At 43.1% G+C, this 16,250-nt stretch overlaps 1 protein-coding gene across 2 annotated transcripts in view; it reads right to left on the bottom strand.

Annotated features, from left to right (window-relative positions):
- The window catches only part of EDAR (ectodysplasin A receptor), a 78,370-nt gene that overhangs the window by 35,922 nt on the left and 26,198 nt on the right, over positions 1–16,250 (bottom strand). Inside the window, exon 2 of one of the 2 annotated variants that reach the window (XM_088667574.1) lies at positions 6,064–6,148. The exons of the other annotated variant lie outside the window; for it this stretch is intronic. The gene's annotated coding sequence lies outside the window, so the exon portion shown is untranslated. The remainder of the gene's footprint in view (positions 1–6,063; positions 6,149–16,250) is intronic. 2 annotated transcript variants of the gene reach the window in all.

The raw sequence follows: 16,250 nt of genomic DNA, 5'->3' as shown, positions 1-16,250 counted from the left end.
TAGACACCAAGAAACCTGCAGGAATTATTGGGATTCAAAGTTAATCCTTTTATTAATGTCTTGATTTCAAAAGTAAGGATTACTGCTATTGAAACCCGAGATATAAATGCGTTGTCAAAAACTTCTTTAAAGCCATCCGGCTGTCTCATTTCTATGAAGAGACAGAAGGGTATTAATTGATTCAAAGTTCTTTCAGAATAATATTTTAGGAATTTTTGGAAGATGTTGCCAAGGCACATAGTATGAAGTATGAAGTAAACTTGTAAATCTAAGTCACATTGAAGAGGGCCTATACCAGCAATTTCCAGAGAGGTAGGCGTGCTTGTCTGTTGTAGTAAAAAGTACAAAGAATATTCTGGCTATATTTCCTGCTGTGTGTGTGCATGCAAGCATGTGAAGAGAGAAGTGGAGTGAGTGCAGGCGGACCATGCCAATTTCGGCAACACTCACTTTTGTTATGTTCGCAACATCTGCAGGCATGTGCCCTTCAGAGGGCGGGCCAGCAGTGAACCCCTTGGTCTGCAAAATGTTAGGCACCCCTGAGTTAAAACATACATTTCAGTTCTGTTAAAAAGCCAGAAGAAATATAACAACAACAACCCAGCGGCCAATAAGCCTTTCAAAACCAGAACATGCACAGTTTTTTCCAGCTCAGGTCATAATTACCTGCTAGAGGCCATGTAAAATGATGGGCCATTTAGACTCTCTTTAAAAATATTGAAGCTGGAGCCTGCCTGAGTTCATGCAGAACTAAAATTCCACAACCGTGAAGTTAAGTGTCAAAATGACCCTGTTTTGGATCCCTGTTGGCCAAATAGCCGTCGCAGGTGAGCACTCCGGCAGAGCCTTCAAGCTACAGCTTAAGTTACAAGCAGGTATCGATGCCCATGTAGGCCCTCCCAAACTGCTTAGGACTACTGAAGCTCTAGCACTAAATGTTATTTGTGTTAAACCATTTCATTAGGTCACTTTTTCGCTGTGTAAACAGTGAGGGGTTTGGGTTTTTTTGGCATTCATTTATTTTCAATCTCCTTTGAGTTTGAAGAAATGATGATAGACCTAGGTTGGTTGGTTGGTTCCCTCATGCATATGTATCTTAGTGATGGTTTGAATGAGAGAAAAATCTGCCACAGCACAGCCACAATGACCAGCCACAGGCAGGAGATTTTGCATCAGCTCAGCTGCAATGTTTTCCACTGGATTCAGTTCAAGCATTCAGCCAGGAGCCATCAAGGGTCGAGCAAATGTAAGCTTAAGAAATCATGATGGGCATGCATAAGAAAGCCAGCCTCAAATTACCCAGTCAAAAAACTCCAGGTAGTGCCAACGGCCATCTGCCCATGACTCATGTGTCTACCTGTACAGCAACGCTTCCCAGAGTTTTGATACCTGGGGTAAAGTCCCCACCCCACCCATCCACCCACCAGAATAAAATTGGAGAGGTAACATGCAGAAAGATACATATATAGTCTCTCAGACAACTTCCAGAACAAAGGGCAGGCAACTGCCTTGCAGCTGCCGGATAGATCAGTTCATATAGGAATTGCTGATATCCTCCCCTCCCCTTTGCTTAGTCACTTAGGAGTCAAGGGACAGTGGATTTTAGATCATTGTGATGCTTCCAAGCAGGCTACCTTTGAAGAAGTCCTTGCTCCCAGTCTTGGAGTGCCATATATATCAGCAGGAATTTGGGCTGTGTGGGACCTCCTCATACCAAGGAGCATGGAGTACTTGATACATGCACACTTCTTTCCAACATGCTTCAGTGTGTCTGATAGATGATTTAGAAACGCTACTATGGCACAACAGGCCCTGGGGCTCTTGAGCTTTAAGAAAACAGAAGTGAGACCTACAGAAGTGTGCAGATGGTAGCATTTTAGCTACGTAAGCAATGGCCCTCAACCTCCAAAATATAGGAAACGGTTTGCATTTCTGTGTTTAAACGTGCAAAACTGTTGGGTGATTTTTTGCACATTTCTTGGAACCAAACAGAACTTGTTGCCAAAGACCTAGCTGTAACTGGCAAAATGCAAATCGAAAATATTTGCAGACTTTCAAGGTGCTTTCAAAGAGCCGAGGCAGCTGTTTACTGACGGTGGCTTCATGCAGATGCTCACATCTGGACCAGGGATACGGCTTTCAATTGACACAATTTGTTTAATCAAAAACATTGTGTGCCTTGAGTTAACAACTATAAAATGGCCCCATTATAACAATTTGCAAGATAAGTGCATTATACGCCCCTTGGCGAGAATGATTTCCAACAACAGCAACGTATATAGCCTCTTTGAGAAAAACACATTTAATCTGTGCCTCATGAGCCATTAAAAACAAATCGCTAGCACTTTCCATGCCCAGTCCACTGTTTGAAGTAGAGGTCAGTATCCATAAATCCTGAAGGATGTGAAGACTGGAAAGCAATAGGTGCATGACACTACCCCGTTTCCACATCCTTCAGGAATCGCACCATGGATATGGAGTGGAGCCATGCCTGCAGGGACTGGGGATACAACACACGCCTCCTGATTGCCCTCAGTCGAGATTAAACATGGTTTTTTTAGAGTTCAGTGTGAGCCTGGCCTTCCAATTTAGTTGTCCCTTTCCTGATGCCTGGCTGGAGAAGGCAATGGCACTTGGCGGAGGATTCCCATCAACCTGGAACATGCCCCAAAGGGCCTCTCATTGGCTGCGAATGATGCATAGAGTGTCATTGCTTGCCAGGGGCCATAGTGCATATGGACAGGCCCCATGATCCCCAATGGGAAAAGACTCTTTGTGTGCCATTTGCTGCCAAGGAGAGGGCCTCTCTTGCATTAATGGGAACCACCTGATACCCCTCACCCTTCCACAGGGTGAGGCCCTTCTTTCCTTGCTGTATTGAATTCATTATATGTTGTCCTTCCTCCCAAAGGAGCCAACACAATGAACAAGAGAGAAAACCAATACTTTTTTTCCAGCCAAAATGCGCCAGAACTCAGTTCTGGCACCTCTCAAGTGGGTGCCATTGCCATTACAAGAGAACAAGGGAGGCGTACGCAAGTCCCAGTCAGGGGCGGAACTATTATGAAACACATGAAGCTTAAGCTTCAGGGCCTCTAATCCCAGAAGGCCCCCAGAAGCGATTTTGGTCCACATTGCTTTAAAAAGATCGGGTCTTGTAGATCCAATTTTATCTTTTATCCAGGCAAGCAAAAGTCATTATCAGAGTTCAGGGGCAATTTCTAAAAACTGCTTGGGGTGTGTGGCAGGCCAGTGAGGGGTGTGGCCTGAGGAGAATTCTGAGGGCCACACAGCAAGGACTGAAGGACCACATTCAGGCCTAGGACCTGAGGTTCTCTACCATAGGGCACACATTTACAACGGTCGCAGCTTATTTTTTACGCAATCCTTTCTCCAGTTCAAGACTCATTGTGTGTGTGTGTGTGTGTGTGTAATTTCCATTATTTATCATGCACCTTGCCAACAGAGGGAATTATACAGTACATGCTGTAGGCAATAAAATTGATGATGAGGCCTGAGCAAAGACTCTGGATGAGAAATTTATTCTGGTATAGAATTTTTGCCAACTTAGTTTATTGAGGGTTGTAGCCTTTGGGAACAATATCCCAAAAGAAGAAACACACACACACACACACACACACACACACACACACACACACTATACAGTCATGATATATGTTAGCATAGGTACTCTTTGAGTCTGCGAGACCTATAATTAGCTGAACGTAACAGTATCTTGGAAAAATCCTGAAACAATTGCTCGTTTCTCCCCCAGAGCACATACCCTAAGTCAGCACAATGAAAATATGCTGCAGGTATGGTTTTGTCTTTATGGGCTGCAGTTCTACAAGCATTTACTCAGGAGCAGGTTCCATTAAAAAAAAAATCATTGTGCATAGCCGAGGGCCTTTACAATGTATAGCAGAGGGCAAGAACAAGGTTTGCCTCTGAGAGTAGGTGCCATTCATCTGAATGGGGACTAGTTAGGCGGGTTACAGAGAGATGCATAGCTGCCAAGTTATCCCTTTTTTTTAAGGGATTTTCCCTTATGCTGAATAGGCTTCCTCGCGAGAAAAGGGAAAACTTGGCAGCTATGGAGAGATGAGCAACTCATGCAACAGACCACCTCTATCAAAGCTCCTATTTACAATTCAATATCATTTGGACAATCTGAAGCCCATTCATATAATGAGAGTGTGTGTGTAATCGTGTCTATCATATGCCTCCTTCCAAGGGGAAAAACAAGGGGAACAGCTGAATGGAGCTTTGATACTGCCTGGTTCCTAGATATTGCTTCTACTATTCTTTGTTTGGGGGGTGGGGGCCTTTTCCCTCTCTTGTTCTAAAAGCTTTAAAATGGCTGGCCCTTGTAGGATCTACTAACCACATGTTTCCCATTTACCAGTACATGTCCTTATTGAAATCAGATGATTTATGAATAGCTCAGGAAACGTAGAACAGGAGCTTTTATCACTTGGGTTCTGGCACAGGCTATCACATCTGTCCCTCCCCTTAACAGCAAAAAGGTGTCAGTTTTGGCCAGGATAACAGATGTGCCAACATCCATTCTCTGGTGATAATTTGTATATAGATCCTGAAAGCCTGAGGGAATGGCAAAACACAGAGCCTCTGGCATGCCCCAATTGTGGGCACGCCTCAAGTTGCCTTCACCAGATTTTACATGTCACAAAGCAGTAGTACACAAATTCTAATCTATGAGGAAGCAAATATTAACTAAAGTTGATTCTCCAAGTCAAGTAATTCTTTAGTTTGCAAATAAAAATAAAATACTATAGCTCTAGACAAACTTGCAAAGATTTAACTTTTCAGAACTGAAAAATAATCCAGTGTCTTGATTACTACTAAGAGTGAGTTTATCATTCCTTTTCTTATGAAAATTATAAACTCGATACGGTGTAGTTATTTGAGCTATGGCGCATCAACCATCACGAAGTTTAAAGCACCTGACTAAACTTCCAGATCACCATAAAATATTTATTGCTTTGTTCAAGTTTTCAAAGTAAGGAAACATTTTCTACCTGAGGCCCTGAAGAGCCGATGCAAATGAAAACAGAGACTGTAATACTGAGCTAGGTTGACCAATGGCCTGACTCAGTAAAAGCATTGTATGTTCACAGGCAGTGGTGTAGCGTGGTTGTCAGTGCCCGGGGCTGCGCAGAGGGGTAGGTGGGTGGGAGGGAAATGGACAAAGTATGCATGTGCATTCAACTGCCTAATGGCATCTGTGTCACCCGGGAGATCGCAACCACAGAGATAAGAAAATAATAGTCGTTTTATTATGTGGAGAGATTACTTCTTGGTTCTCATGGAGAAGCCATTTTCCAAAAAAGCCCAGCAATGGAGGTGTGCAGTTGTTGAGGCAGCACCAGGTGTAGAATTTTTGCGCCCCTAACAATTTTGCACCCAGTGCAACTGCCCCTGTAGCCTCCCACGCTCTGGCACTGTTCATGGGAGCAACAGGAAGAATGCACACGAAAGCTCATACCAATGACAAACTTAGTTGGTCTCTAAGGTGCTACTGGAAGGAATTTCGACTACGCCAGACCAACACGGCTACTATTCAAAATCATTGTATGCAGACTGTGTTAATTGGCTGATCTGAATTCACCTAGAATATAGTTTTCCCTAGCAACTGGTGCTTTGCCTTTGGATGGATTTCTGGCACTGCTTTAGAAACCAAACTTGCAAACAGCCTTAATACCACATGGCATTAACATTGGCATTAACATTTTAAATTAGCATTGTCTTGTAAGCTGGCATCAATCACACTACGTGTCTGTTTTCCTTTCTTTTCTTTCTGCCAAAAATGAGGCAATCGGTTCCCAAACATCCCTGCTGTGAATATTTTCTAGAAGAAAAATGAGGCAAAGTAACTCATAGCATTTGAGAAGTGGGTTGGTGAAGAGATGCTCGTTGCCTGCTGGGTTTATATTTTTTAGAATGTAATCACTCTAAAATAACTTCATGGCAACAGAAACACATACAGTTGAGTGGGATGGGGAAAAGATGGATGGGTTCCTTCTTTCCTTTAAGAATAAATACCTTGTTTTGCAGGTATTGTGTGTTCACCTCTAGTAAGCGTCAATAGCATACCCTCCAACATTTCTCCAGCGAAAACAGGGACATCCTAAGGAAAAGTGGGACATTCCGGGATCAAATAAGAAACCAGAGTGGAATCTACACATACATAAAAACCATTCTAAAAATGCTTTTTAAAAAATACATTGAACTTTCCATAAGGCTAGTGTCGCATTATATATTGCACTTAAAACATTTTATTTGCAGCTGTGTAGCAGGGACGCAGGTGGCGCTGTGGGTTAAACCACAGAGCCTAGGGCTTGCTGATCAGAAGGTTGGCGGTTCGAATCCCTGCAACAGGGTGAGCTCCCGTTGCTCGGTCCCAGCTCCTGCCAACCTAGCAGTTCGAAAGCACGTCAAAGTGCAAGTAGAGAAATAGGGACTGCTACAGCGGGAAGGTAAACGGCATTTCCATGTGCTGCTCTGGTTCGCCAGAAGCGGCTTTGTTATGCTGGCCACATGACCTGGAAGCTGTACGCCGGCTCCCTCGGCCAATAATGCGAGATGAGCGCGCAACCCCAGAGTCGGTCACAACTGGACCTAATGGTCAGGGGTCCCTTTACCTTTACCTAGCTGAGTCCCAGGATGGCTTGGTGGGGACACTTGAAGGGTCTGTGGAAAGCTTTGTGGAATTAAAGTTGTTTTCCCTTATGAAACTAAAACACTTGCTGATTTTAACAACAACAACAACATATTGACAAGGACAGTGGGTTGTAAGGGCAAGTTGTTCATTTAGTGAATGATATTCCTCCATGGGGCAGGGTATAGATGTTGTTGTTGTTCCTTGTCACTGAGAGTGCTGGGTGGTGGTGTCTAAGCTCCAGGGAAGGAGAGAGAATATAAATGTAGTTTTTAAAAGACTGTAACAACACTGGGTGCCCTTTAGCAAAACTGTAGATTTCCTTCCTCCTCCCTTTTTTCAAATATGAAATTTTATGTTACCATGGGGCGGTGGTAGGGGGGTTGCTAGCAAATGGAGCACAGCATGTGACCTGTGCCCCATTTGCAGTTATATAGGATGGTTCTTTACCTGTGGCAAAAGAAGCCAATCTCTGAAATGATAAAATGGAAGCAACTTCATAGGATCAGGCCATATGGTTCTAACCCATAAATCAGTTACACCAGAGTAGTCTCACTGATGTCTGTGGATGCCTTTGGAGCAAGCAAATTTTTTTGTGAATTATATTGTAGGTTCAAAGTCTAAAGGATCAAGGGAACTATTTCCCCCCCTCTCCCTCCCCTATGAAGCAGAAAAAGAATAACATACTCTGAACCCAACCCATTATAAAACCTTTTATGTGTTCTGAGCTTGAGAAGCAGCTGGCCCTATATCTTGCTCTGCTGATTCACAGAAAAATCAATCTCTTCCTGCCGTTCTTTGAACTGACACACATCATCAATCAAAGTCACCGTGGATCATTCATTCATTCATTCATTTCACATCCGCTTTTGGATTTCTTTTAAAGTTACCAATGCTCTTGTGGTGACGCAAAATAAAAATGGAGGCATGGACTGACACAACCGGCAGAAGATTGTGCCACTGAGAGGCAGTTTGGGGTTTGTAGGTTCCTGAATTGTTACTTTATAATCAAATATCCCATTGGCGATGCCAATTCAATGACTCCTTGAAGCAGCGCAGGGGAAAGTTAATCCGCTCTACCAAAATTCCCAGTGGCAAAGGCAATTTGGGATTTATTTATTTACATGTAAAATCATGAAACTGCTCTGCATTTCCTTTTGAAGTTTTGGCCCATGCATACATTTGCCTGAAATAAACCTGTTTATGGCTTCAGCCTTATAAGATGTTGGGTGAGCTCAGTTCCCACTTAAGCCAATCTGTTACGGCACCACCTTACAGATGCTAACCTTTTAAACTGCTCTTGTAAAATAGGTGTTTCATTTCCATAGCAATGAAGCAGGCAGAGGCCTGCTTCTCTTTAGAGAAGGCCTCTTGGTGTGTGTGTGTGTTGTTGTTGTTGTTGTTTAAAAAAAGAGGGATGGAGAACCTGTAGCCCTCAAGACCAGTGCTGGCCCTGCCATTAGGCAGTGTGAAGAGGCAGCCTCGGGCGGCTGATTTAGGGTGCCATGAAGGGTAGCAAATTATTATTGTTGGTACTGTGGGATTTTCTGCCTCTGGTGCCAAAAAAACCTGACCAGCCTTTAGGACTGTGCGCCTTTGACTTGAGGAACACCATTTGCTGCTGCATCTCAGGCAGACAAATGGAGTTGGACAACAATTCTCATCATTCCTGTTGGGAGTTGGAAGTCCAAGAACATCGGGGGGGGCACAAGTTCCCCATCCCTGATTCAAAGTGTTGGGTTTCAGACCCTAGTCCACAATACATGAAAGCCAGAACTATGAGACTGGTGCACTTCCTTCACTTTCTGAAAATCCAAGCAGAGGCCCCAGGCCCTAGTTTACCCAGGACCTGATTTGTGTCACTGGGTGCAGGATGGAGGGTAAGGATCCTGTCACTGGGTGCAGGATGGAGGGTAAGGATCCTGCCATGGGTGCATACCTGGGAATGTTAGAAGGCCTCTGGGGAGGACCAGGATGTGCGGGTAATCAGTAGTGCTGAAGGAGCCAATTGGCCATGCTGGTTGGTTGGAATGGACCTGAGTGGAAACTTCCCTTTGGTCCACCCCACAGGACATATCAAAGGGGCCTGGCTAGTAGCTCTGGGAGTACAGACACTGACTTCCTGACCCACCTGTCCTTGGGCTTGGTCATTAATCTTGCAATGTCACCCTTTGAGAGGGTTTGTTAAGGAATAATTATACCAGTGAAGACACCACTCAGATAAATGGCCTTGCGCTGGCAATAGTTTGATGGTTCCTATTGCAAGATGAGTCCTATATACGTGTTGGCCAAGTGTAGGGCACTCACAGTTTCAAGCCAGAGTGGAAGATCAGTGCCATACTCTGATGTTCAGAATTTGAGTGTGGCTGTCTGCAAAAGAAGCCTCGTGCATTAGTATCTGCTCACATTTAGGGGCTGTACATGATCAGAACACAAAATAGGGCAGGGTTCCTGCTTGCATGGGGTCTCTCTGAGCAAGCAGCTATTTGTGGGTCGAGCTTGCCTTGCAGACACAACCACACTCAGTGTTCAACCATCAGGGGGAAGAGGTAGTATTGCAACATGGTGTTGGGAGCAGTGGAAGAAGTATACCCCCCCTTTAAACCTGGCACCCTACATGCAAATAAAACATGGAAAGAGCCATGGCTGTCTGCTAATGGGTGGTAAATATCCATATGCTGTGATCTTTCAAATGTAAAATCTATATTCAGATTGCAGGATAACACTAAGTCAGTACAGGCAACCCCCAGTTTGCGTGGGGATTGTGTTCTGGGTCATTGCGTGCTTACGTGAAACCGTGTGAAACTGAAATGCCCCGCTCTGCCCCTGTGACATCTTTTGTGACGTTTTTGGGGTCACTTCCGGATTTGGCCCTGTGGACACATACAGGTCACATATAAAATGGGAGTTGCCCGTGAGTTTAATATGTACTCAGTAATATGCACCCATAGTATGAATGTGTTTTTGAGGCATTTGCAAATACAGTGGTATTTCGGGTTAAGAACTTAATTCGTTCTGGAGGTCTGTTCTTAACCTGAAACTGTTCTTAACCTGAGGTACCACTTTAGCTAATGGGGCCTCCTGCCGCCGCCGCACCGCAATTTCTGTTCTCATCCTGAAGCAAAGTTCTTAACCCAAGGCACTATTTCTGGGTTAGCAGAGTCTGTAACCTGAAGCATCTGTATCCCGAGGTACCACTTTAAACATGGATCTGTCTCCATTGTAAGTTGACAGCAGTGAGTAATTGAGCAGGGATGATAATAGCAATGAAACTGGCACCAAGACCCCACATAAGAGATCAGAGCTTGCAACAAAGAAGCAGTGTGTGGATTAGCGCTTTAGGCACTTCCAAATGTTTATCCATCATAATCATTTGCACATCCCTTTAATCAAAGATAACAATATAAAGAAGAATATGAAACGCTTAAAAATACCCACAGTGAAAAAGAATCTGAGTGAAGAACAGAGTGTTTCTTTTCTTCCTGTGCTTGTTACAGAACTGTCCGTGCCTACCCTACCTTCTTAAATAATCTTAGTAACAGTTTTGATCTTCATTAATTATAGGTCAGGAAAGCTTATAGAGGGAACCTGTCTTTTTAAATACAAACAAGATTAATTGCAGGGCTCCTCCATAAGGTGAACCACCAGCAGTTTAACAACAACAACAAGCGCACACACTTGCTTTTGAGAAGCCCCCATCTTACAAAAAGAAAGAACCCTATATAGAAGTTTTAACTGTTACAGGAAGCAACGCAGCTGCCAAATTATTATGCCTGTGAGCTTCACCTTCATTATTAGACTAAATGAATGCCCCCACTCCTCCACTTTCATCCTCTTCCAGGCAGAGGGGAAAGAAAAGGAGGGGGGAGGAGAGAAAAATCACTTTGCACAAAGAAGTGTCTCTGAAGTTTGGAATGCACGCTGGTTGTTTGAAGAATTGATTTATACCTGACACCTTTCTTTAAGCTCATTGTTGAGACTCGCCTGTTTTCAAATCAACCACAGACTGACTGCTTGAGGTTCTTCATCTCACAACGACCACATAAGCTAAGATAAATGCACAAGGAATGGATAATGCTTTCAAGGTTAGGAAAAGGTGTGGGGGAGCATAGGGGGTGGGAGAAGCGAAGGAAGGAAAAGATAAAGCAAATCCTTAATGCAGCTCGTCATGAGCCCAAAAGGGTTTGGGGGTAAAGATGGATAGATAGAGGAAAATAAATGTCACAGAAAAGCAAAGAGGGAAGGAGCAAGATGTTCTACAAGGAAATCTAGCAGGGTTGGCTGCAGAAATTACCCATTCAGCCAACTCTGTTAGAAAGCCTGACTACAATGACGGATGCTGTAGGACCGAGAGTGATGCATAACCATCTATTCTAAACCATCATGCTATCTCATTTCATTTCATTTTATACACGGCAATGTATACATTTGCTTTTCTGCAACATCCCACACAGCAGTCCTAGGAACATGCTGAGGGAAGATTTGCTTATGAAATCACATGCCTGGACCAGTTTAGAGAGGACTGCATCACTGAGCTCCAGATATAAAAGTCACTTTCCAGTGATTTCCCATGAACACAGTGACAGATTTTGGCAGCTATATACAGTATAAGGATGGAATGGCCAGACACTGCTTAATTCAGGCAGACTACACAAAGCATGGAACACAAAGCAGGGATTTGATAGCTCTAAGAAATTCTACACCTCAACTCCCTTCTCAACCCAACTTCTTAATTTTGCATCCAGAAAACAACCAGCACAAATGAATACACATCTCCTCTGGATTACGTGGTTTCCAATGATTTCCTTCCTCTGGTGGAAAGACGTTAATCTGACAGAAGGGGTCTTTTTCCAATAGAAGAACTCCTTCTGGATGCTACATCATGTTCTGAAGTCATTCGAGTGACTTCTCAAGGGGTTTGACCCAAATTTAGTCATGCTTGGAACAGACCCATTTAACTAAACATAACAGTGTCAGTCTGGATTCAACGCAGCAAACATACATTTTTAAAACATTCTCTTACATGATTTTTCTTTTCAACAATACGGAATGGCAATTCCAGGAAACAAAATAAATAGACTGGACAGGTTTAGGAAAGATGTGGACATTTAAAACTGGCAACAGAAAGCAAATGAAGGACGTAAAATATCTATGATGCCAAGCTCTTGAATCTATGTATAATGGTCACAAGCCAGCACAGAAAAAAGTCAGTGCTAAAACCCATTGATTTGAATGGGATTTTAGAATGACTTACGGTACTTTGTGGATGACCACCTGACATTTGGCAAATGAGACAGTTCTATTTTGTATGTCCACTGTACATACAACTACTGCACAACTACTGTATTCTGGTTGTGTGGAATTACATCACAATGCTTTTAGATTGTTGACCAAATAAATCCTGCTGCTTTCATACACTTTCACACAACCCAATGCAATAGTGTTGCAGGACACTACACCAGGCAGTTGTAGATATTGCAGCACAGCAATGCTGCGCTGATCTGATGCCTTGATTTGGTGCTGCATAGTATGAGTCCCTCATGCTTGGCCCTCATCTATTACACTGATCAACCATCCTTTAACCCAGCCAACAACTCCCAGCATCCTTGACCATTGGTCATGCTTGCTGAGGCTGATGGGAATCGAGTCCAACATCTGTACAATGACAGCCACAGCACCCCTAACTTAATGCAATGATTGATTACAGGAATAAGTTGAAATCTCTCCATTAATATGATTATGCCCTAGATCCAGTGCTGCAAAATGGTCCAAAACTGAATTTCTGTTTTTCCAAGTTCAGAAAATGTTTTTAGTCACGCAAACTTTGAGTTCACTAACGTTTCTGCTCATTTTTTAAAATGTACTTGAAAGAATTTGGATGCTGATCCAGATTCTCTGGGCATATTGACGTCTAATGTTATGGTCCATAAATATTTAGAAGCCAGAGCTATTATTTTCGTCCATCTCCCAGAGAACATTTTCTACAGCTTGAATCATTAGGAAAAAGCACCATATCTGACAGAAACTGGGCAGGCCATTACATGTCAGAATAAAGTAGGCGAGTGAATATTAAGGTTTTTGCTTTTACAAAAAGTGTGGCGGGGGGGGGGGGCTTCTTATGTATCATATGATACATCAGCTATGTAAGTGAATAGCAAAGCCTTTTGCACTCAGAGTGTCAAGCAGTGTTGCTTGCCTGCATCAATGGATAAAAGAGTGCATGTTAGTTCATAATCTAATCTGACTTCCTGCTCACCTACCATTGCCTTGTTCTCTTCTCCATGTTGACCATCCTGATCAACTGTTTGTCATGAAGTGAGAGCCAGCTATATATTTTATTATTTAATTGAGAAATGGCCGCCTGGCACTCCACAAGATGGACCCAGTCTTCAGCGGCTGCCGACTGACCTACCAAATTTTTGCCAGCCACTTTTTTACCTATGAGGAAAAGTTCAATGTTGTCAAGTACTGTATATCACTATATTATCCCCTCCCTCTCTTTTTTATGGATTTGGTGTGGAACTTGAAAATATACATATTTGTTCACTGACATCTGTCAGTTCTATATTTTTCTACTAACAGTGTAATCCTATACATGTAAACTCAGAAGTAAGTCCAACTGAATTCAGTGGTGCATCTTCCCAAGGAAGAGATTAGAGGATCACAACTCAAAGGTACCAGTTTGAAGGCCTTCCTTGAACAAATAAAGTGAAATTATTTTTGTACTTTAGTTTTCAGGAAACACCCCTCAGTAACATTTGAAAAGGTACCTCAGAGTGACATGACCTTGATAATATGATTTGAAATGACTGCCAACAAGAAATAATTAGAAAACCAACCAATAGTTATGGACAGAAACCAATCAGCTAGAGCAGCTATTCTTTATTCTGATGACAGATCGTTCCTCAAGCTATAAGCATTCCATGTTGCAAACATTAACTTTCATCACTGATCAGGAAAAACGACAAGGATTTAAACTTAGTGCTTACATTTTGAACAGGCCTTTGGGTGGAAGGCTGTGAAGTTAACAGCTACCGAAAATGATCCTTCAAGAATTGCACTGGTACTTAAAGAATTTCACACCATAAAGAATGAGGGGGGAGTGATAAATTGGTTTGCATCATGGATAAGGAAGCTTTGACTCTCCAGATATTGTTGGACTACAACTCTTATCATATTTTCACCATTAACCATCCTAACAGGGTTGATGGGAGTTTGAGCCCAACAAGATCTGAAGCGATACTGATCCCTCATCTCTGGTTAACCTAATGAATGACACAGGTCTAAGACAGCCGGTGGAACAGATACTTGCTCCACTAGCCTTATCCAGGAGGCTCTCTTCTTATGTTCTCAACAAGATGCTTAGTTAGAACATAGATATTTTGCCAGCCTTCTAATTCAGGGTATGTTCACATTAGTGGCTTAAAACTGGCTTATAAATCAAAGGAAACAAACTGTGACATTTAAAACAATTAGCATGATTCTGCATAGAAATGCTAAAGACAGCAGTTCTCTTCCCCCTTCTTGCAAAAATAATACTTATGACCTGGATCCCTCAGTTACAGTAAACAATCAGAGGAAAACAATGGAATTCCTGTTGAAGCATGAAAAACCAAGGGTCACCTTTCCGCTTCCACGGGGATGCAGAGAGGTAAACAGTACTACGGTTTCTAGCAAATCGTCCTAAAGGGGGATGGTGGCACAGTGACTCAGAAATTATTTTGCCAAAAGGCCATGGGAATCCTGATGCTTAGATATGAGTCACTGATCCAAGCAAGGCAAAAGATGGAAGTCTCTATGTGGTGCCTCTCCAGCTCCTAGCAGAACACACCTCATCACAGGGACCCGACTGTGCTCTTCTCTGTACACCACACCTTACCCTCAAGCAATGTTTTAGTGCTCCACTGAAGTTGGTTAAGCACAAATTAGAGCCGATAATAGCATCACCGTACACAATGGAGTTTACTAGAGGATAACGCTTTGGAGAACAGTTTCTCCATGCATAATGCCACACCTCTCTTTCCTCAAGGCAAGGGAAGAGACAGTGTGCCTGAGCAGCATATCAGGCTGCACCCTGCGCACAGTAGTCATGCCTATCTAGTGTTCTTGTGGCTTCCACTCATCTCAGCACATGCCATCGAGGGGTGTCACTTGTGGCTAAAATCCTGCCCTGAATAACCACCGAAAAAGCAAGATGAATAGGAGCGACATAAGAAAGATAAAGTCTGTAAAATGCAACTTTCCCTTCCGGCAAGCCTACAGATGCCATCCTGTGATGGCAATAGCCTGAAAGATACCATCTGTTTCCTAGAATCCTTCAGGTGCTGAGCTACATACAAAAGTGAGACAGCATATATTCCAGGTAGAAGTAACGGGCTGAACCAACAAAGCATTTGGGTCAGTTGAAGAATGTACTCAGTGACACACACAAGCCAAAGTCATTTCGGAGTCCACCAGAAGCGGTTCACTATGTGGGGGACCCCGACATCGGTCAACCCCGTCTGTTGACCGACAACATATCAACCAGCAAGCAAGTTGAATCAGTAGATATAGAGGAATGCTTGCGCTTCATCTCGTTCTATTATTGCTGATACATTAGAGCTAGAAAGGAAATCGACACCTGGTTTGTGAGTATCTACCTGCCATAGCATCACTTAAGGATCAGGTGTATTTGTGGAGGTGGCAGTGTGAAACCCAACATTTGGAAGCCCTCTGAGAGTCGAGCATCTTTTGCACACACATCCTGTGCTCAATATGCTGTGCATATGACCCTCAGCACACACCACAACAACAACAACAACAACAACCACAACTAGAAGCCCTGCCACCTGCTTGGATTTCTGCCTGTACATCTTTTATATGCTGGCAAAGACTGTAGAGGAAGTCCCATGACCCCATAAACTTGAATAAGTTTCCTGCATTTGTGTACAGCAGCTACATTACAGCTTAGTGCTCAGCTGACTTCCTTCTGTTTTTTAAAAGATTCCCAGAAATCTATTCCTTGATGCCAAGTACATATAACATTACATGGTATCAGCTCACTCACACTGCAAGTGACATTTAATTACATCCCTAAATACTAACGTTCTTCCAGTGATCTGCATTGAGCATTTTGACAATCAGGCTATTGTTCTGCTCAGGTAATCACCTCCGTTAGAGATGCTGGTGTCCTAAGGAAAGGGTGTTAACATCTTGTATGGTATGTTGTTTGCACTTTGTGCCAGGAAATGTAGTGGGAGAAGTTTTTTGCTTCTTCCTTTCCCCCCTTTTTCTTTTTGACATTCAACTTTGCTGTGCGTGGTTGTCAAAACGAATGTCTTTCTATTATTAAATCATTTTTATTATTGCAGATGGAGAGTGTGGGGCTCATTTGTGCTTCCGTACCTGGGATAGCTCAGTTGGTAGAGCATGAGGCTCTTCATCTCAGGGTCGTGGGTTTGAGCCCCACACTGGGCAAAAGATTCCTGCATTACAGGGAGTTGAGCTAGATGGCCCTTGTGGCCTCTTCCAACTCTACAATTCTATGATTCTGTGCTCAGGTACTGTATATAATTCACATCCAAAGTCTCGC

This window comes from Zootoca vivipara, chromosome 4 (genome assembly GCF_965207765.1).
Source record: "Zootoca vivipara chromosome 4, rZooViv2.hap1.1, whole genome shotgun sequence".
NCBI classification, from domain to species: domain Eukaryota; kingdom Metazoa; phylum Chordata; class Lepidosauria; order Squamata; family Lacertidae; genus Zootoca; species Zootoca vivipara.
The sequence above is the reverse complement of the archived record's forward strand: the minus strand, read 5'-3'. Positions and strand labels throughout refer to the sequence as shown.